Genomic DNA, 22,348 nt, shown 5'->3' with positions numbered 1-22,348 from the left:
GGTATTTCTTTTCCAGACTTTAATTTATATACTATCTCTTCTATTGTAAAAGTTATTACTTTATTAATAGATCAGTCATATGTCACAAAATGGAAAGATTATTGGGAGCTAATTAGTATACACTTCATGAAAATCTCCTTAACACATAAAAATATGATTGTAAATAACTCCATGTTATGGTTACTAAAGGAATTTTGTACTTCACCTATTACACCTAAACATATGGTTTGTTACCCATTAAATATTATTATTAGTTATCGTAACTTTATATTCATGCACCCTAAGTATAGGGAATGGAATTTTATTGTATTTCCTATAATGTATACTCAGGGTATGCTTTTGTCATCTACTTCTGAAGGAATTCATTTAGCTATAGATAATGATTTAAAGTACTGGTATCAGTTGATATCTGATAATAAAGTTAAAAATCTAGATTTCTTAAAACAAGAATTTGATCTAAGAGAAACTTGCTGGTTAGAGGTTTAGACCTTTAGACAACATCTCATTAATAAAATAGATTTAATGTCTATAACTGTTAAAGAATCTATTCCAACACTGATTGATTACTTGATATTAAATTTACAACATAAAGTTTCTGATAAAGGTAAACTTTCATACATACATAAAGTTATCAAACAAGAAACTTTTTACAGTGTAGATTCATACTGGAATTATTTCACTTCTATTAATGGGGACCCACCAAATCAACAAGATAAACAATATATACTGGAATCTGCTTATAGAACTACGTCTTCCATTGTCTGGAGACTTTATACATGGAAATTTTTACATAGATCTTTTTATACACCTTTGATGATGAATAAAATAAATAATAAAGATAATCTATGTAAGAGATGTAATGTAGAAATTAATGCTGACTGGGCTCATATGTTTTATGACTGTATAAAATTGAAAGAATACTGGAAGTCAATTAATGAATTTTTGCAGGCTCTTTTTACAGATAATTTCATTATTTCTAAATCTCTTATATTATTCAACACACCTGTACCTCAAAGTGCTAAAAAGGTTAAGCTTCCCTTGTTATGGTCTATTCTAGCAGTGGCTAGGAAAATAATAACTAGAAATTGGATTTCCGATACACCTCCTTCGTTCAATGAATTTAAAAATGTTATGAATATAGTGTGCCATATGGAAATAAACACAATTAGGACTAGAACAAATAGAAAAACATCTTATTTTATTGTATGGGATAATTTACAAAATTTGTTAAAAAATGTTAATTTCAATAGCATGGTATTTTAGTTTAATTAATTGATCTGATTGTAGTGGATGTCTTTGTAAATACTTTAGTTGTTTTGTTGAATATTATAATAATACCTATTTTTAATTACTTGTATAAAATTGTTATGATATTTCTCTTATATGTTAAAACAATAAACCTGTTTTGAAAAAAAAGAATAAAGACAACAATACTAAACTGAAAAAAAAAAAAAAAAAAAAAAGAAAGTTGAAAGAGATGGAAAAACTGCCCAAACGGCCAATAACTACATTTTCTGGACTAAAAAAAAAATCCTTATGTGGTAGATATGTTACCTCCTGCTTACCACTCCCACTGATAAGCTAGAAGGCTTCCCTCCAATACAGAAAGGCTTGGGGGCTCAGGTTCATTATAGGTTCATAGGTTAGTACTAAGCTAACTGTCCTTTCGAGCCATTTTAAGCTTAGCCAATTATCCCTTGTGAGACTCAAACTCTGCACCTTGTGTTTGTAAGGCAAACACCTTAACCATTAGGCCACCCTCCCAACCCTCAGGAACTTACAAACAGTCCTGGATACAGCAAAACTGTATCTGGACTAGACTCATTACAGGAAAGGGGGGAAACAAGCTTAGAATTTGTTTTTTTTTAGTAAAGTGGAAAAGGAGAAAGCTGGAACAGAAGTTAATTCAGGGTTAAGAATCTAAGTGGGTTGGCCTTCACAAATGTTCTCTCTCTTTTAGGTAGAATGAACTAATAACACTAGACTGGGAGGAGTTTCCCAGATCAAATATACAGTATGGGCGGGCAACTGCAAAGCCACCAAAGTATAAGAACAAGACAACAGTAGGTGGGGGGGTGGGAAACTATTACAGCTACTAGCTGTAGCTACTAAATGAAAGTTTTAAACAGATAAAGGAGCAAGGAGACTCTAGAGAATGCTTTTAACTGTAAACAAGTCAGTTATATGATACCTGTCTAAAACACAGAAACCTAAAGAAATCAAAAATGTACAGAAAAGCATGGATAGAGCACTCAGAAACAGAAAATACAACTCTCAGTATGAAAAAGCAGTTTACAGTTAAGTAATTCAGTAAACATGCAATTAGAGTAATGAAATAGTATCTAGCAATGAAAAATACTGTTAAAACAGTATAAAACAGTATATAAATGCAGTAAAACAGTACAAAAAGCTTTATAGCAGTGCAAAATGTAGTAGATTAACTGTATAGCACAGGTATGAGCAGTACAGAAGTGCAAACTAACCTTGCCCTCCCTTTGAACCTGCTGCCACTGCCTTTCTAAAGATGCTCACCTGGAAGACCACTTTCCTTATAGCAAGGAGGATCTCAAAGCTACAAGCTCTCATGTGTAAACAGCCTTTCACATGGATAGGGTAATCCTCAGAACAAACCCATCCTTTTATGCCTAAGGTGGTATCAGAACTTACCCTAAACCAGGCCATCCATCTACCAGTTTTCTTTCCAAATAATCGGAACAAGGCAGACCAAGTCCTTCATTCCCTGGATGTGCACAGACAGATGAGGTACTATCTAGACAGGACAAAAATCCCTAATAGAGCAGAGTAATTACTGGTGGTTTTCACAGAAGGTAAACAGGACAAGCCTGTCTCCAAACAAACCATTTCAAAACGGATGGCCAACTGCATTAAGTTCTGTTACTCAAACCATGGAGAAGACCTACCCTGGGCATATTAATCCCTCTCCACCAGGCATGGGGCAACTACCACTGCCTTTCTCAAAGGAGTCCCTGCCTATCCCATCCTAGAGGCCAGTAGATGGAACTCTGTGCACACCTTTACAAAACACTAAAACCCAGGCCATCCTAGAGGCTGGTACATGGAACTCAGTGCACACCTTTACAAAACACAAGAACCTAGGCAATATTTCCAGGGCTAGAACAGGTTTTGCTGCTGTCATCTTGCAAAATCTTGTTTCCTTGGGTCACACAGATGACCCACCACTCAACTGTTAGCTTTGGAAGTCCTAACAAGAATCACTACTAAAACACTGAACACACAGAACATAGTACAGTTGAGCCCACTTACCATAACTGTATATTTTTAAGTAGATCAGTGTTGCAGTACATACTTCCACCCTCCAACCCCTCTATCTACTGATGGGTGTCTCCCCCTTGCTAGGTGCAAGGGACAGGGATGTTCTTTGAAGACAGTCCTCATATTTCCATCATCCCCCCTCTCTGCCTCCTGTGATTGTTCTCCTTTCACTCATATTCAGACAACTGAGGAGACTGTGCTGTCCTCAGCCATCATACTGCTTTGAAAGACCTGAAGATGATACTGATGGATGCGCTTCTTATGAGCTAACATCCAGATATTGGTCATCAGACAAATGTTTGCTAGAGATGATGCAAAGACTCTGCAAACTGGGCTGGATGCAGGTTCCTGCATGGCAGGAAGACCCAAGAATCACTACTGCAACAATGATCTACTCAGACATCTACAATTATGGTTAATGGGACACAAATGTACTTTACTGAACATACATTGTAAATTATGTCCTTAATAATGTTGTTGAATCAATATTATTGCAGTCCATTTCAAGTTAATTTAAGCCCTCAGCATACCTCTCAACTGTCCAGATGGTCACAAAATGTTCAGATTTTTGCCTATATTGTTGGTCTGTTCCTCATAAAATTTGTGGTATTTTGGAGGATTGAAATCACTAAATAATTACATACTTTTGAGTTTCAGACTTTATACCCTTTAGAAAATGCATGCTAATACAAATTATGTTATTCTAGCAACTTTATATGTTGATAAGAGCAATATTTAAAAATTTGTACCTATTTTGGGCCTTTGTCCCCTATTATTTTAGGCTCTGTCCAGATTTCTTGCACTAAGAGATTGAGAAGTATGGTCCCCAGACATTTATTTTTCCCTCTCGTGTTTCATGCATGAAATATATGAATTCCTCAAGGTAGCCTGGCTAGCTCAGTCAGTCAAGCCTGAGACTCTTAATCTCAGTACAGTGGGTTCAAGCCCCATGTTGGGCGAGTCCCTTTGGATGGGTTTGGCACCTCAAAGATACACTGTACAGTGTTTGATTTTAACTTTGGTTTGTTGGCTAGGCTTAAAATGGCCCTTCAAGGCAGTTAGCCTACTTTTCTCCTATGAGCTTATTAGCTATTAGTCATCAATACTTGACTTTGGTGGTCTGTTCACTCCAACAGTCTGTTCTAAAGTTGTACTTATAATCACAGTTAATACAATTTACAGTACTGGTGTTATCACTGAATATGTAAGCAACAGAGATTTCATAACAGTCTTCAGATTCTCTCATAACATCTCCACCTGATTTGTTTTGTTAGAATCTCTTTTACAGTAAAACCATGTACACCCTGACAGACATAGTTTCCAGTAATTATTTTTTAACCATGTTTCACAAAGAATAACATTTATTATTTATTTTATTTTACATTTGTTAACCGGGCTGGTCCAGCTGGATACATATCCGTTTTCAGTAGAGGCCCGAGGAGAAAAGCTCCAATACAAAATGGAAGTACATGTTTAAATTACAAAATTCAAAGTATAGTTACTACAAAGAGAATATAGATTACATATGCAGGAATGAAAAATTACATAGATGTTATATAAGACAAGGACAGACAGGAGGTTATACACAAAACATTGATTTTGTTATATTACTGGAAAATAGACTGAAATCGGAGAATCTTCCTAAATTGTTATAAGGAAAGAGAGATTTTAGAGATCTGCAATTAGGGAAATGGGCTAGGGATATGGGACTAGAAGGTAGAGGTATGTAGTTAGTCAGGTTCACGACATGGGCATATCCATTGTGTGGAGAGATATTCTTTAAGGTTAAATTTGAACTGATTGAGCGAAGTAGTAAGTCTAAGGTTGTTTGGCAGGGAGTTCCACTGCTTGCCAATGGAATTGGCGTAGAGGGCATCCCCACCTAAGTTTTTTGCTTTAATAGTTAGGATCTGGATGCTGTTTGATGATCGGAGGCTGTTGAGGTTAGTATATGGAGTCAGAATTCTGCACAGTGAGGGAGTTCTATCAGGATGGTTGATCATTTTATAAGCTTCGGCGAGTTGGCTAAGTTTGAGGAGATTTGGCAGTTCCAACCATCCAAGTTTCCTCAGGTTAAGGCAATGATGGGTTCGATAAGGGGAACCTGTAATAAATCTGGCAATGTGGTTGTAGGCAAGAGAGAGCATGTTAAGTTCACGTTTATTGAGAAAAGAGAGGATCATCAATCTTGTGGGAATGTAGCACATTTTCCAATAAAAAAAAAACTTTATTACTAATGCTCCTAGCATTATCAACCAGTACAGATACATTAATTGTTGCTGTCGGTGAATTGTTAAATATCTGACCTGGAAAAATCCTGTCATGTGTTTATCAAATATTGCAATACATGAACTGCACAATTTTTTTCCCTTGTCTTGACAAGTGCACACCATCCTGTTTAAATACATGTGTGTCCAAAACTCAGCTTGGATGCCCTATATATGTCCACTTTTTAAAAATGGGCCATTTTTTCGTGTAGGCATTTACGCACAAAATATTTTCCCTTTTCCCTTTTGGTGTATACTGTCTTTTCCCTTTTAGTGTATACTGTCTTTCCCTTTTAGTATATACTGTATTTCCCTTTTAGTGTACACTGTCTTTTCCCTTTTAGTGTATACTATTTCCCTTTTAGTGTATATTGTCTTTACCTTTTAGTGTATACTGTCTCCCTTTTAGTGTATACTGTCTCCCTTTTAGGGTATACTGTCTCCCTTTTAGTGCATACTATTTCCCTTTTAGTGTATACTGTCTTTCCCTTTTATACTACTTTCCCTTTTAGTGTATGCTGTCTTTCCCTTTTAGTGTATACTGTCTCCCTTTTAGTGCATACTGTCTTTCCCTTTTAGTGTATACTATTTCCCTTTTAGCATATACTGTCTCCTTTTTAGTGTATACTATTTCTCTTTTAGTGTATACTATTTCCTTTTTAGTGTATACTGCCTTTCCCTTTTAGTGTATACTGTCTTTTCCCTTTTAGTGTATACTGTCTTTCCCTTTTAGTGCATACTATTTCCCTTTTAGTGTACACTGTCTTTTCCCTTTTAGTGTATACTGCCTCCCTTTTAGTGTATACTATTTCCCTTTTAGTGTATACTGTCTTTCCCTTTTAGTGTATACTATTTCCCTTTTAGTGTATACTGTCTTTCCCTTTTAGTGTATACTATTTCCATTTTAGTGTACACTGTCTTTTCCCTTTTAGTGTATACCATCTTTCCCTTTTAGTAATAACAGTCTTTCCCTTTTAGTGTATACTATTTGCCTTTTAGTGTATGCTGTCTTTCCCTTTGTGTATACTGCCTTTCCCTTTTAGTGTATACTATTTCCCTTTTAGTGTATACTGTCTTTCCCTTTTAGTATATACTATTTCCCTTTTAGTGTATACTGTCTTTCCCTTTTAGTGTATACTATTTCCCTTTTAGTGTATACTATTTGCCTTTTAGTGTATACTGTCTTTCCCTTTTAGTGTATACTGTCTTTCCCTTTTAGTGTATACTGTCTTTCCCTTTTAGTGTATAATATTTCCCTTTAAGTGTATACTGCCTTTCCCTTTTAGTGTATACTGTCTTTCCCTTTTTTGTGTATACTGTCTCTCCCTTTTAGTGTATACTGTCTCCCTTTTAGTGTATACTGTCTCCATTTTAGTGTATAATGTCTTTCCCTTTTAGTGTACACTGTCTTTTCCCTTTTAGTGTATACTGTCTCCCTTTTAGTGTATACTGTTTCCTTTTTAGTGTATACTGTATTTCCCTTTTAGTGCATACTATTTCCCTTTTAGTGTATACTGTCTTTTCCCTTTTAGTGTATACCATCTTTCCCTTTTAGTGTATACCGTCTTTCCCTTTTAGTGTATGCTATTTACCTTTTAGTGTATACTATTTGCCTTTTAGTGTATATTATTTCCATTTTAGTGTATACTATTTCCCTTTTAGTGTATACTGTCTTTCCCTTTTAGTGTATACTATTTCCCTTTTAGTGTACACTATTTCCCTTTTAGTGTATACTATTTGCCTTTTAGTGTATACTGTCTTTCCCTTTTAGTGTATACTATTTCCTTTTTAGTGTATACTGTCATTCCCTTTTAGTGTATACTATTTCCCTTTTAGTGTATACTGTCTTTCCCTTTTAGTGTATACTATTTCCCTTTCAGTGTATACTGTCTTTCCCTTTTAGTGTATACTATTTCCTTTTTAGTGTATACTGTCATTCCCTTTTAGTGTATACTATTTCCCTTTTAGTGTATACTGTCTTTCCCTTTTAGTGTATACTATTTCCCTTTTAGTGTATACTATTTCCTTTTTAGTGTATACTGTCTTTCCCTTTTAGTGTATATTGTCTTTCCCTTTTTTGTGTATACTGTCTTTCCCTTTTAGTGTATGCTGTCTTTCCCTTTTAGTGTATACTATTTCCTTTTTAGTGTATACTGTCTTTCCCTTTTAGTGCATACTATTTCCCTTTCAGTGTATACTGTCTTTGCATTATATGTATTAATCATTTTCTTTTCGTCCTAGTTATTTATTGTGAACTTTTTCCTTGTTCATGTTCTTCTGCATATTCTGAATCCTCAGACTGCTGAATACTTTTATCATGCATCACAATGTTGTCATCAGTAATATTTATTTATGTATTTTATTTATTTAACATTTGTTATCCTGGAAAGTCCGACTTGGAACAAAGCCAATTTTTCAGTGGAGGCCCAGGGAGAAATGCTGCAGACATGTGTCTTTATAATGTGAGAGGAAATGGAGCACCGTGAGAAAACCAACCCTATACAGAATTTAATAGGGGTTGAGTGATGTTTACTGAAAGTGTACACTTCCTTTCCTAAATGTTCCCATTTAACGTTGCCTAATATTATTTATCTCATCAGCCCAGTCAATAATATCTGCAGTAACAGTTTCCCAGGCTGTACCAATTGCACTAGTGCAACCATCATCAGTAAGTCTAGATTTACTATTAATAATAGTAAACACCTCTTCAAAGGTTTGACATGAGGAGCACAGATAACCAGTGTTATCAGGTGTTACCTTTAAATATGCATAGCATTTATTACATTGTGCAAGATACTTGTGCTTCAGTAAATCATTAATGGCATACTCATTTAAGGCATCCGTTTTCATCTAGAAACAATGAATTTTAAAATAAAAAAATGGTCAAAATCAGTTACCACAGAATTCAAAGAAATTAAAACAATAAATATTAAATTAAATCCACTGAGTTAACCTTGTACAAGGAAGTAATTGATAAACTCATCACTCTGACCTTCTGTACCAGCTGTGCCAGTAACCCTTAAACACTACATGTCCTTCAGCTTCTGCTCCTATTACTCACAGTCACACCTCATTACAACAGGAAAAGTGAGAGATAAAAATAAAATATAAATCAGAATAAATTAATGAATCACAAACCAACACTGGATTGTTTCAGATAAGGTCTGGATTGTCCTGTCTACAGTTTGTGTGAATTTATAGCTGCCTGGGCCCCTTGGGATGGCTAGATTTGCTAGTCTAGAACCTGTCCCTTTCTAACTTGAAGGTCATGGAAATCGAAATTTCATTTGATCAAAAACCAGTATTCAAGGCAAATAACAGGGATTTTTCCCCCTCCCCAATGTCGTGTGACCCTGGAGTTGGTATATATAATTAGGTTGGGTGTGGGGGGGGTGAAGCCCCCCACCTATTTTCATTTAAAATCTGTACTTTTGTGTTATTTTCTTCTTTTAAAGGAAACTAGGTGGGGGGCTTGCCCCCCCCCACACCCCCCTAACTATATATACCAACTCCAGGGTTGCACGACATTGGGGAGGGGGACAAATCCCAGATGTATGCCTTGAATACTGGTTTTCGATCAAATGAAATGGGTTTAGGTCAAATGGTCTTTCAATCAAATGAAGTAGACATATATATATATATATATATATATATATATATATATATATATATATATATATATATATATATATATATATATATATCAAAATAAATCTCCCTGTCTTCAAGCTATCCCTTTCTTAATACAATCAATGAAAATCAGAGGTAAAAATAAAATTTAATCAAAATAAATCTCTTACCAACCAGTTGTGCAATATATCACAAACCAACACTGGATTGCTTCAGATAAGCTCTGGATCATTCTATCTACAGTCTGTGTGAATTTATAGCTGACAAGGCCCCTTGGGGTGGCTAGAGTTTGCCTGTCTCCAATCTATCCCTTTCTTCCAACAAACAGTGAATATCAAAGGTGAAAAACAAAACATAAATCAAAATAAAACTTCCTGTCTACAAGCTATCCCTTTCTTCTTATAAGCAGTGAAAATCAGAAGTAAAAAATAAAACATAAGTCAAAATCTTCTCTTGCCAAGCAGTCACACAATAAATTACAAAGCAACACTTAATTGTTTCAAATAAACTCTAATATTATTCCCCAAGGTACAATAACTGGGCTGTACTGCATAGAAATTCTATGTCACAAGAGGATGTGTATTTAATTGAATACTTTGAGACCCATCCAATAACTATATCACCAAGCAGTTATAACAATTAAGGTGAAGGTGCAGAGTAATGTTGTAGAAACCAGACACTGGCACTTCCTGTATCTGTTAAAAAGAGAGGAATTTGAAAGGGGCAGGTTGTGGGCATGATTCAAGAGTTATTAGGGAATATGGAAATTCCCACAGAAGGGGTACCCATTGAGTGGGATAAAATGAAAATACAGTTTAAAAACATGTCATAAATAAAAGAGAAAGACATCTGGAAAAGCAGTAATAGATTTCCTAAAGGGGAAATAAGGGAGAATTGGGGAATTGTGTATAAGTTTCGAAAGATTGCCTTAATAAATATTTTTTTATAACAACCCTACAATAGAAAAACTTTTAACACGATGACTTTGGCAACAGAGAAAGCGGAAAGGGTTTCAGCCAAACTTAGGGAGCTTATACCAAGGAAAATAAGAAGACATCCTATAGAGGTATTAAAGTTAGCGAGGAAATGTCATGAAAATTTGCATAAAGAAGGAGAAGACATTGGAAACAAAACGCACAACTAGAAATATTTATGAAGTGCTTATATATGCTGGAGTTAGAGGAAAATTACACTTAATTAATAGCTTACGCAGGAAGATATGCAATATAAGTAGTGCTTTATAACCAACTGACAGGGAAATCTCCAGCAATGCATGGTATTCCTGTGCAAATCTGGCACTTAAGAAGGAAGACAGTGATACATTTCTGCAAAGTTTTGTTTAGCGATATCAGCATTTTGGAAGAAAGCTGTGCTGGCTGTAAGAGCCTTTAGGTCCTGCTTCACATTTCACCTGTTGTGATTTCAAACTGTGGTTATAACGTGTTTATGGCTGTTCTAGGAAAGAGAATGTCACAAATGTTACCAAAACTGATATAGATATGGATTGATGTGTTTTTGTGTGGAGGGGAGGCAAACATCTGACAACACTAATAGAATAGCGATAATCCAGATGGGAGTGCTGTGTAAGGAAACACAGCTGTTGTTTTTGAGTCTTAATGCAGAGAAAACATTCAGTTAACCGAGCTGGGATTTCAGGAGTTGGGTAAGGATAGCATTTGCTTTCCCTGACAGAATAATGGGGTTAAGAATAATGAAGCTTATGTTCATAGCCAAATCAGAAGGTTATAAATCAAAGTGGAAAATAATTATGAAATGTTTGGACTTTGAGAGCAAGAGACTAGGATTTTTGAAGTCCTTATGGAAAGTACTAATAGCTATACATGATGTTATAGGTTCATAGGTAAGTACTAGGCTATCTGCCCAAGGGCATTTATAAGCCTAGCCAGAATGTGTTGGCTTTCCCCACCCCCTTAGATTAGTTCCCTGTGCCTCTGTCCAGCAGAGCCATTAGTTCCCTGCACCACTGTCCACCAGGGCCACTGCAGTGATCCCCAGGGTAAATTTTCTGTTTCCCATCCACTTGTCAAGGTTTCTCTTGAAGAGTGTTAGTGAGGGACTCTGCCTGATGTATATTCGAATCCTGTTCCAAAGCATGGGGAGTCTCTGAGATAGGAATCTCTCCCTCCAGCATGTCCTATTTATCGTTGTGGTGAGGTTTATATCTCTAGAGCGTGTGGCTCTCCGGGATTTGTTTTTTTTTTTAGGTGGAGCATGTCCATCAATTCTGGGTTGGACATGGCCTTAAATGTCAGGAGGCAGAGATCACCTCTGAGTAAGCGGTATGCAACCGAGTACAGCTGGAGTTTCTTGAGTCGGGCTGCATAGGGCATCTGTTTGAGGCCAGTAATCCTCTTGGTGAGGTACTTTTGTGGCATTTCCAGCTGTTGCAGGTGTCTTGTAAGGTACATCCCAAATGGGGCATTGTATTCTATGATGGGTCTAATGAATGATGAGTAGAGAGGCATAATAACCTCTTTTGTTCTAGATGCGAACCCTTTTGTGATTAGGTGGGCCACATAGAAGGATTTTCTAACCACCTTGGCAATATGATTATCAAAGGAGAGATTACTATCTACTTGGGTCCCCAGATCCCATATTACATTTTCTGTATTTAGGGGACTACCACCTATGTGTTAGTTCATGGGTACTTTGTTTTTTCCAAAGGGGATGACTATGCCCTTTTTGGCATTTAACTTGAGGCCATGATTTTGACATCAGGTATCCGTCTCAGTGAGACCAATCTGGAGGGTGTTTGTATCAGCCAGAGAATCAATTATGGCCCCTAGTTTGCAGTCATCTGTGAACTTGGTCAGCCATAGTCCTCCTATGCTTGCCTGTCCCTCTAAGAAGTATATACCAAACAGGAGGGGTCCTAGGACTGAGCCCTGGGGGACGCCACTTGTAACCGGTTTAGAGTCAGACATAGAGCCTGCAACTCTCACCATGTGGGTTCTATCCATGAGCCAGTTGGCAACCCATCTCGTGGGTTTATGTTCAAGCTGGTGAGCTTGTCTATAATACTAGAATGGGGAATGGTGTTGAAAGCCTTTGTGAGGTCTAGGTAGGCTGTGTTGGACCTCCTTTCCCTCGTCTAATGCCTTGGTAACCATCTCAAAGAAGTCCACCAGGTTTAGGAGGCATGATCTGCCCTTAACAAAACCAAACTGGGTAGGGTCCAAGGTTTGGAGGTTCCCAATGTCTCTGTTGATGAGTTCCATGATGATGCGTTCCATAGCCTTGGAAACCAGGCTAGTCAAGCTTATAGGGCTATAGTTCCCAGGGTCTGTTATGGCTTCACCTTTGTGGAGTGGGCTAACTGTTGCTGTGCGCCACTCTGTGGGTATGTAGCCTGTAGAGAGGCTGAGTTTGAACAGTGTGTTTAGGTGAGGGGTTAGTTCATTTTGGAGTTCTTGTAAGACACAGCCTGGGACACCGTCCGGTCCTATTGAAGCTGTGTTTTTGGCTTTGGATAGGGCTGTTTTAACCTGTGTTTTGGTGATTGACGGGGCCCTACATTCTTCTGGTATGGTTATGGGCCCTTTAGGGGGTGAGGGGGGGTGAAGTTTGCACTAAACCTGTCTGCCAGAATGTTTGCAATATCAGTCGGTTCAGTGTATTTTGTGCCATTCTGCACTAACTCAGAGCAGATCTGAGAGTTTCCACTTAGGTTCTTGACATAGCTAAAGAATGCTTTGTGGTTATCTTTGGAGCCATTGGCAATTTTTCTTTCGAAAATATCCTTGGATGATTTAATGAGGGATTGTAGTTTCTTGCTGATACTGATCAGGGATGTCTTTCCTTCTTGGGATTTTACTCTTTTCTGTACTAGTTTCCTCCTTCTGTTGTATAGCTTGTTTATGGCAGGGGTCCACCAGACTGGTTTCCTTTTCTTGGAGGAGTGAGTCTTGGTTTTACTTGGGATAGCACGATCCATGCATTCCTGCAGATGCTCATAGAGTGCCTTTGTAAAGGTTTCAGCAGCTTGGACAGCATTGTCCTTTAGCATGGGGGCTGTGAACCTTTCTACCTCGGTCTTAAGTAATGTGAAATTTGCTTTTGAAAAGTTTTTCATGGTGGTTTCCTTGACTGGGTGGTGGCGGAATGTAGATATCTAGAGTGATTAGTCTATGGTCTGATCTAACCAACAAGGGGTTGACCTCCGGTGTGGAACACCAGTCACCCATGTTGGTGATGACCAGGTCCAATATGTTGTTCCCTCTGGTGGGGGTGTTGACCAATTGATCCAGGGCATTCGAATTTATAAATTCTAGGAAGCGTTGGGCAAGTGAGTTAGTACTTGAGTAGTTCTCCAAGTTTATGTTTGGGTAATTGAAATCACCCAGTATTAAGGTATTTGGTAGACCTTCATATTTCCCAGTGTCTCCAGAAATGCGGAATGGGGGTCCTCGGCCATGGTGGGTGATCTGTAGCAAGCTACAATTTGGATTGCAGTTTTGCCCATTGTCAGTTGCACATGGATGATCTCTGATGCATTGTGCTGAGCCACTAACCTGGAGGTGTGGGTATCCTTGATGAATATGGATACACCCCCGCCTTTTGTGTTTCGGTCCTGGTTCTGTGGCCAAAAGGTATGATGTGAGTTATAGCCTAGTAGTGCTGGGGTGCTCTCAGGAGCCTTAAACCAGGTTTCTGTTACTGGACAGATGTTGATGTTCTCCATACTGAGGAGTGCCTTGAGTGTGTGCATTTTGAGGTTTAGACTTCTGGAGCTGAGTAGCATTACCCTCAGTTTTTGGTTACTTGTGCTATTTATGATGGTGGGTTTGTCTTTTGAGCCTTACCTAAAAAAGGCACTATGGGGGCGGCAAGAGCCTTGGCCAGTATTCGAAAGCCTAAGGGTGACAGATGCAAGCCATCTCTTGCGAAGCAACGTGGCTTGTCGAGCATGTCACCCAGGCAGACAGATACTGGATCCCCTTTGAATGACACCAGAAACGTAACCAATTGTTGAAAATGATAATTTTTTCTTTATACTGTGGCATCATTCTTGGTGAGGGCAGGATGCTACTCAGGGTCAGGGTCATACCGGCCTGGGCTACATGATCAGAGAGCTCTTTCATGTCTCTTTTCATGTAGTCCAGGGAGGTACGTCTCAGGTCATTCACACCAACATGGACAATGACAGAGTTGTATTTGTACTTGTTCTGGAGTGACCCAAGTGCTTGTGTTATGTGGCGGATCCTGGCACCCGACAGGCAGTTAACTGTAACCTTCTCTTTGTCCAGCCTAGTTAGTGGGATATCAGTGTGCCTGACTATAGAGTCGCCTATTACTAGTGTGTTGGGTATGTTATTTTGCGTTAAGGGCTGTGATTGCATGGCACACTGATTATGCAAAGTATGTGTTTCATGGTTGGTGATGGGGTGTGGAGGTTGCTTGGATGTCTGCTTTGGAGGTCTCTGTTGCTTTTGCAGATTTTTATTTAGAGCCACCGAGTATGTTTTCATGTATTCATGTGTGTTATTTGCCGGTGTTGGTTTATTAGGTCTATGTGAGACTGGTGGTGTGTTGCAAGTATTACCCTTCTCCTCTTGACTGTCAGTTCCAGTCTTGGGTTGAGAGAGCTTTGCTTCCAGTTTGGCTGTATAATTGCATCTCTCGCATATGTTAGTGTTTGGTGGTAGGAGGAGAGGGTTGTCTGTGTACATGAGGCAGTTGTAACATTGCCTCAAAATGCCCAGATTCACCAGTTGGACTGGAGAGTACACCGGAAACTGCCCTTTGGACATGCCTGAATAGGTAGAGTAAGCTGTTTTTCTGATTGGCTGGTGGGGACGAATAGAGAGCCTTGTCCTTCTGGACAGTATAGGGGGGTCTAGTGGTAGGGTTAGTTAGTGCTTGCTATTTAAGCAAGTGCTTGACTGTGAAATGAATAGTTTGAGTGCTAAAGTTGAATATTTGTCTAGTTCCAAGGGAAAAATTGAAGAGTACACTTCGTGGAGCTGAGAATAGTTTAACTCTAGCTAAATGGTGCTGCCCAGTGCACAAAACCACACAAATGTGGATTTTATAGCAGGAAAGTGAAAGAGATAGAAATTAGACCAAAATGGTTGATAAACTACTAACTTCTGGGCTGAAACCACTCCTCCAGGGACAGATAGGCTGCTCAAAGCTCCCCTCTCTCACAGGTGAACAGAGAAACTTCCTTCTATCCAAGTAAGGTATGGGCAACATAGAAACTTGTAACTCAGCCTTGGATTCAGCAATAACCTGAAAACTGGACTATACTAGTTCAGAAAGGTGGGTAACAATTATGTATTTTTTTTCCAGGAAATAGAGTAGATACAATCAAAACAACACTTTAAATGCACAGAAAAGGCTATCACACTTTAGTGTGTAGCCTACAACAGTTAATTAAACAGACTATTTAAACACAAAAATTACTTAATTCAAGTGCAGGCAGCAAATAAGTACAATATGTAGCAATAACAAACTTTTTAAATCACAGATTCACTAAAAAAAATGGCGTTTTAGGCGGAATTAGTTAAGACAGCAAGAAAAGCAGAAAAGTGATACTTAATCACTCCAAAGTCACTCTTTTGTCTCTCTGCTGCTGTAGACTCTGCAAAACACCTGGCAGGCACTTGCTGAGAGGAATATAAGCGCAAAAACTGTGCAAATGCGGTTTTTACAGCAGGGAAGTGAAAGAGATAGAAATTAGCTCAAAATGGCCAATAAACTACTAACTTCTGGGCTGAAACCACTCCTCCAGGGACAGATAGCCTGCTCAAAGCTCCCCTCTCTCACAGGTGAACAGAGAAACTTCCTTCTATCCAAGTAAGTTATGGGCAACACAGAAACTTGTAACACAGCCCTGGATTTAGCAATAACCTGAAAACTGGACTATACTAGTTCAAAAAGGCAGGAAACAAGTATATATATATATATATATTTTTTCAGAAAATAGAGCAGATACAATCAAAGCAACATTTTATCCAATTAACCAGTTAAAAAGCTTAAAACCGAGCCCTGTTCCAGCAGTCTTCAATCAGACAAGTTCTAACTGCACAGTCCAGCCACTAGGGTACAGAGAAACCTTCTCCAAAAAAGACGGCCTGGATCAGTGCACAAGTGATACAAACAAAGCTAGATCCAGCCGGCCTGAATCTAGTCTATGCTACAGCAAACAAGGCGTACCAATTTCAGAAAGAAACAGTTCAAGTGAGCATGTGCAATAAACCTTTAACCAGAAATTCCCGGCTCAGAAGGGCAGAATCTAGCCTCTCCTCCCACAAGAGTGCAGACCACAAACCTTCTTAATGTAAAATAACTAGCCTGAAGCCCAAGTGCTTAACCCAGAACTAATACACTTTTAGAATAACAGACATTGAGCCTTCAATCAGCAGTTCCCAACTTAGAAGGATGTAAGCTAACTGTCCTGCCACAATAGTGCAGATCACAGACCTTCTTAATGTAAAACAACTGGTTTGAAGCCCAAGTGCTTAAACCAAAAGGCTTAGAATAACAGTTACAATTTAATCAGGCAACTACCAAGCAGTAATAAATGCAGCAGAAAAAAACACAACTGAGTACTTTTAAGAAGAGGCAAAAGCAAAATAAGGTAATAAAGTAGGAAGAAACACAAATACAGTAAAAGCAGATGAAGTGCAATTTTTTTTTGAGATGGAGGAAACAGAGCAGATTAAGATACTATAGGGGAATGCCCTTCCCAAGTGCTCTATCTATACACCGCAGAGGAGATGGGACTGGTAGGAATATCTGAAATCAAAATATGATCTCACTGTACTCAGTTGAGTGAGCAAATGAGATGGGTCCAGGAAGAGTGTGCAAAAACAGATTTACAGCAGGGGCGGGCAATTCCAAAGCCACCAAGATTAACACCACAACAGGAAACGGTGGGGGGGGGACTAACTGCAGAGAGACAGAGACACAATATTTACTGAATCAAAGACACACAATATTTACTGACTCAAATCTTAAATAAGTGCAGAGAAAAGTATACTTAAATCAGTTTGTGTCCAGTTGATAAATGCAGACAAGTTTCAGTAGCCAGCAAATCTGATATAAAATGATTACTAGAAATGTAACCAACACAGATTTTAATGCTAGCAGAAACCCCCAAGCAGCAGCAGCCTTAGGTCAGCTGGTGTCCTAGGCAAAAGGGCTCCATGGCGCCCCCCCACACCACCCAGGTGCCCCCATCCTGGTCTACCTACACCAAATAAATACTGGAAAAGTGCCCCTTCTACAGTGGCACCCTAGGCGACCGCCTAGTTGGCCTATGCCTAAGGCCGGCTATGCCCCCAAGCTAATTAACACTAACAGAGGAATTTCAAAGCAGTCTAACAACTTTCAATAAGCCCAGATGGCTACACTTTTTCACACTTCAGGCAACTTAACTGCAGAGAGACAGACACAATATTCACTGAATCAAAGACACACAATATTTACTGACTCAAATCTTAAATAAGTGCAGAGAAAAGTATACTTAAATCAGCTTGTGCCCAGTTGCTATATGCAGACAAATCTCAGTAGCCAGAAAACTCTGATTTAAAACATATTATAAAGTATTCTAAAAGCTAAACCAGCTTGAAAATAGAGAGAGCATATCTTACCACCAGGGATGTCTGCAGGAGGAGGTGTAGAAAATAAGCAAGAGGGGCTGTAATTTATCAGAGGAAATTAGCAAAGGAGCCAGTATATTGGGGACAGTAATAAAAAAGGACTGAATGAACTGACGTTTGGACTACAAGTTAGAGACTGCCTTTCCTATCAGGGATTGATAGAGTATAGGCAAACACAAAGAGAGAGGGGGATGTAAAGTGAAAGAGTAGCTCTGGGGGATGTAAAGTGAAAGAGAAGCTCTGGTAGAGATTTCAGTTAAGTATAAAAGAGAGGGTGTTAAAGGATATATAGTAGGGTGTATAAAATAATGCATGATAATTTAAGAATTGATCAGAGGAGGTTAACAGAGTAAAAAGGCAATTTACAAACAGAACAATGGAAGAAATCTGTAAGGATCCCATGTATGCAGCAAAGCCAGGAAGGACTATGATTATTTCATAGAAGTGGTGGAATATATATTTTATACCCCAAGTAAACCTCATAAGATTTTTCCTCAGGTAGATAGCAAATGCTGGTGGTACAATAGGAAGAGGGCAGGAAATCAGAAAGTGTGTTTTGGGAATGTAATAAATGAGGAGAATTGAATACAGATGTCATACAGAATACCTTAACAGAAATGTTAGGAAGACATGGTAGTAACTGCTTAACAGAAATGTTAGGAAGACATGGTAGTAACTGCTTAACAGAAATGTTAGAAAGACATGATAGTAACAGCTTAACAGAAATGTTAGGAAGACATGGTAGTAACTACTTAACAGAAATGTTAGGAAGACATGGTAGTAACTACTTAACAGAAATGTTAGGAAGACATGGTAGTAACTTCTTAACAGAAATGTTAGGAAGACATGGTAGTAACTACTTAACAGAAATATTAGGAAGACATGATAGTAACTACTTAACAGAAATGTTAGGAAGACATGGCAGTAACTACTTAACAGAAATGTTAGGAAGACATGGCAGTAACTACTTAACAGAAATGTTAGGAAGACATGGTAGTAACTACTTAACAGAAATGTTAGGAAGACATGGTAGTAACTACTTAACAGAAATGTTAGGAAGACATGGTAGTAACTACTTAACAGAAATGTTAGGAAGACATGGTAGTAACTACTTAACAGAAATGTTAGGAAGACATGGTAGTAACTACTTAACAGAAATGTTAAGAAGACATGGTAGTAACTACTTAACAGAAATGTTAGGAAGACATGGTAGTAACTACTTAACAGAAATGTTAGGAAGACATGGTAGTAACTACTTAACAGAAATGTTAGGAAGACATGGCAGTAACTACTTAACAGAAATGTTAGGAAGACATGGTAGTAACTACTTAACAGAAATGTTAGGAAGACATGGTAGTAACTACTTAACACAAATGTTAGGAAGACATGGCAGTAACTACTTAACAGAAATGTTAGGAAGACATGGTAGTAACTACTTACCAGAAATGTTAGGAAGACATGGTAGTAACTACTTAACACAAATGTTAGGATTACATGGTAGTAACTGCTTAACATAAATGTTAGGAAGACATGGTAGTAACTACTTAGAAATGTTAGGAAGACATGGTAGTAACTGCTTAACAGAAATGTTAGGAAGACATGGTAGTAATTACTTAACAGAAATGTTAGGAAGACATGGCAGTAACTACTTAACAGAAATGTTAGGAAGACATGGTAGTAACTACTTAACAGAAATGTTAGGAAGACATGGTAGTAACTACTTAACAGAAATGTTAGGAAGACATGGTAGTAACTACTTAACAGAAATGTTAGGAAGACATGGCACTAACTACTTAACAGAAATGTTAGGAAGACATGGCAGTAACTACTTAACAGAAATGTTAGGAAGACATGGCAGTAACTACTTAACAGAAATGTTAGGAAGACATGGTAGTAACTACTTAAAAGAAATGTTAGGAAGACATGATAGTAACTACTTAACAGAAATGTTAGGAAGACATGGTAGTAACTACTTAACAGAAATGTTAGGAAGACATGGTAGTAACTACTTAACACAAATGTTAGGAAGACATGGCAGTAACTACTTAACACAAATGTTAGGAAGACATGGTAGTAACTACTTAACACAAATGTTAGGAAGACATGGTAGTAACTACTTAACAGAAATGTTAGGAAGACATGGCAGTAACTACTTAACAGAAATGTTAGGAAGACATGGTAGTAACTACTTAACAGAAATGTTAGGAAGACATGGTAGTAACTACTTAACAGAAATGTTAGGAAGACATGGTAGTAACTACTTAACAGAAATGTTAGGAAGACATGGTAGTAACTACTTAACAGAAATGTTAGGAAGACATGGTAGTAACTACTTAACAGAAATGTTAGGAAGACATGGTAGTAACTACTTAACAGAAATGTTAGGAAGACATGGTAGTAACTACTTAACAGAAATGTTAGGAAGACATGGTAGTAACTACTTAACAGAAATGTTAGGAAGACATGGTAGTAACTACTTAACAGAAATGTTAGGAAGACATGGTAGTAACTACTTAACAGAAATGTTAGGAAGACATGGTAGTAACTACTTAACAGAAATGTTAGGAAGACATGGTAGTAACTACTTAACAGAAATGTTAGGAAGACATGGTAGTAACTACTTAACAGAAATGTTAGGAAGACATGGTAGTAACTACTTAACAGAAATGTTAGGAAGACATGGTAGTAACTACTTAACAGAAATGTTAGGAAGACATGGTAGTAACTACTTAACAGAAATGTTAGGAAGACATGGTAGTAACTACTTAACAGAAATGTTAGGAAGACATGGTAGTAACTACTTAACAGAAATGTTAGGAAGACATGGTAGTAACTACTTAACAGAAATGTTAGGAAGACATGGTAGTAACTACTTAACAGAAATGTTAGGAAGACATGGTAGTAACTACTTAACAGAAATGTTAGGAAGACATGGTAGTAACTACTTAACAGAAATGTTAGGAAGACATGGCAGTAACTACTTAACAGAAATGTTAGGAAGACATGGCAGTAACTACTTAACAGAAATGTTAGGAAGACATGGTAGTAACTACTTAACAGAAATGTTAGGAAGACATGGTAGTAACTACTTAACAGAAATGTTAGGAAGACATGGTAGTAACTACTTAACAGAAATGTTAGGAAGACATGGTAGTAACTACTTAACAGAAATGTTAGGAAGACATGGTAGTAACTACTTAACAGAAATGTTAGGAAGACATGGTAGTAACTACTTAACAGAAATGTTAGGAAGACATGGTAGTAACTACTTAACAGAAATGTTAGGAAGACATGGTAGTAACTACTTAACAGAAATGTTAGGAAGACATGGTAGTAACTACTTAACAGAAATGTTAGGAAGACATGGTAGTAACTACTTAACAGAAATGTTAGGAAGACATGGTAGTAACTACTTAACAGAAATGTTAGGAAGACATGGTAGTAACTACTTAACAGAAATGTTAGGAAGACATGGTAGTAACTACTTAACAGAAATGTTAGGAAGACATGGTAGTAACTACTTAACAGAAATGTTAGGAAGACATGGTAGTAACTACTTAACAGAAATGTTAGGAAGACATGGTAGTAACTACTTAACAGAAATGTTAGGAAGACATGGCAGTAACTACTTAACAGAAATGTTAGGAAGACATGGTAGTAACTACTTAACAGAAATGTTAGGAAGACATGGTAGTAACTACTTAACAGAAATGTTAGGAAGACATGGTAGTAACTACTTAACAGAAATGTTAGGAAGACATGGTAGTAACTACTTAACAGAAATGTTAGGAAGACATGGTAGTAACTACTTAACAGAAATGTTAGGAAGACATGGTAGTAACTACTTAACAGAAATGTTAGGAAGACATGGTAGTAACTACTTAACAGAAATGTTAGGAAGACATGGTAGTAACTACTTAACAGAAATGTTAGGAAGACATGGTAGTAACTACTTAACAGAAATGTTAGGAAGACATGGTAGTAACTACTTAACAGAAATGTTAGGAAGACATGGTAGTAACTACTTAACAGAAATGTTAGGAAGACATGGTAGTAACTACTTAACAGAAATGTTAGGAAGACATGGTAGTAACTACTTAACAGAAATGTTAGGAAGACATGGTAGTAACTACTTAACAGAAATGTTAGGAAGACATGGTAGTAACTACTTAACAGAAATGTTAGGAAGACATGGTAGTAACTACTTAACAGAAATGTTAGGAAGACATGGTAGTAACTACTTAACAGAAATGTTAGGAAGACATGGTAGTAACTACTTAACAGAAATGTTAGGAAGACATGGTAGTAACTACTTAACAGAAATGTTAGGAAGACATGGTAGTAACTACTTAACAGAAATGTTAGGAAGACATGGCAGTAACTACTTAACAGAAATGTTAGGAAGACATGGTAGTAACTACTTAACAGAAATGTTAGGAAGACATGGTAGTAACTACTTAACAGAAATGTTAGGAAGACATGGTAGTAACTACTTAACAGAAATGTTAGGAAGACATGGTAGTAACTACT

Source organism: Protopterus annectens, chromosome 9.part0 (genome assembly GCF_019279795.1).
Source record: "Protopterus annectens isolate FY-2018-M chromosome 9.part0, PAN1.0, whole genome shotgun sequence".
NCBI classification, from domain to species: Eukaryota; Metazoa; Chordata; order Ceratodontiformes; family Protopteridae; genus Protopterus; species Protopterus annectens.
This window is presented reverse-complemented; position numbering follows the sequence as displayed.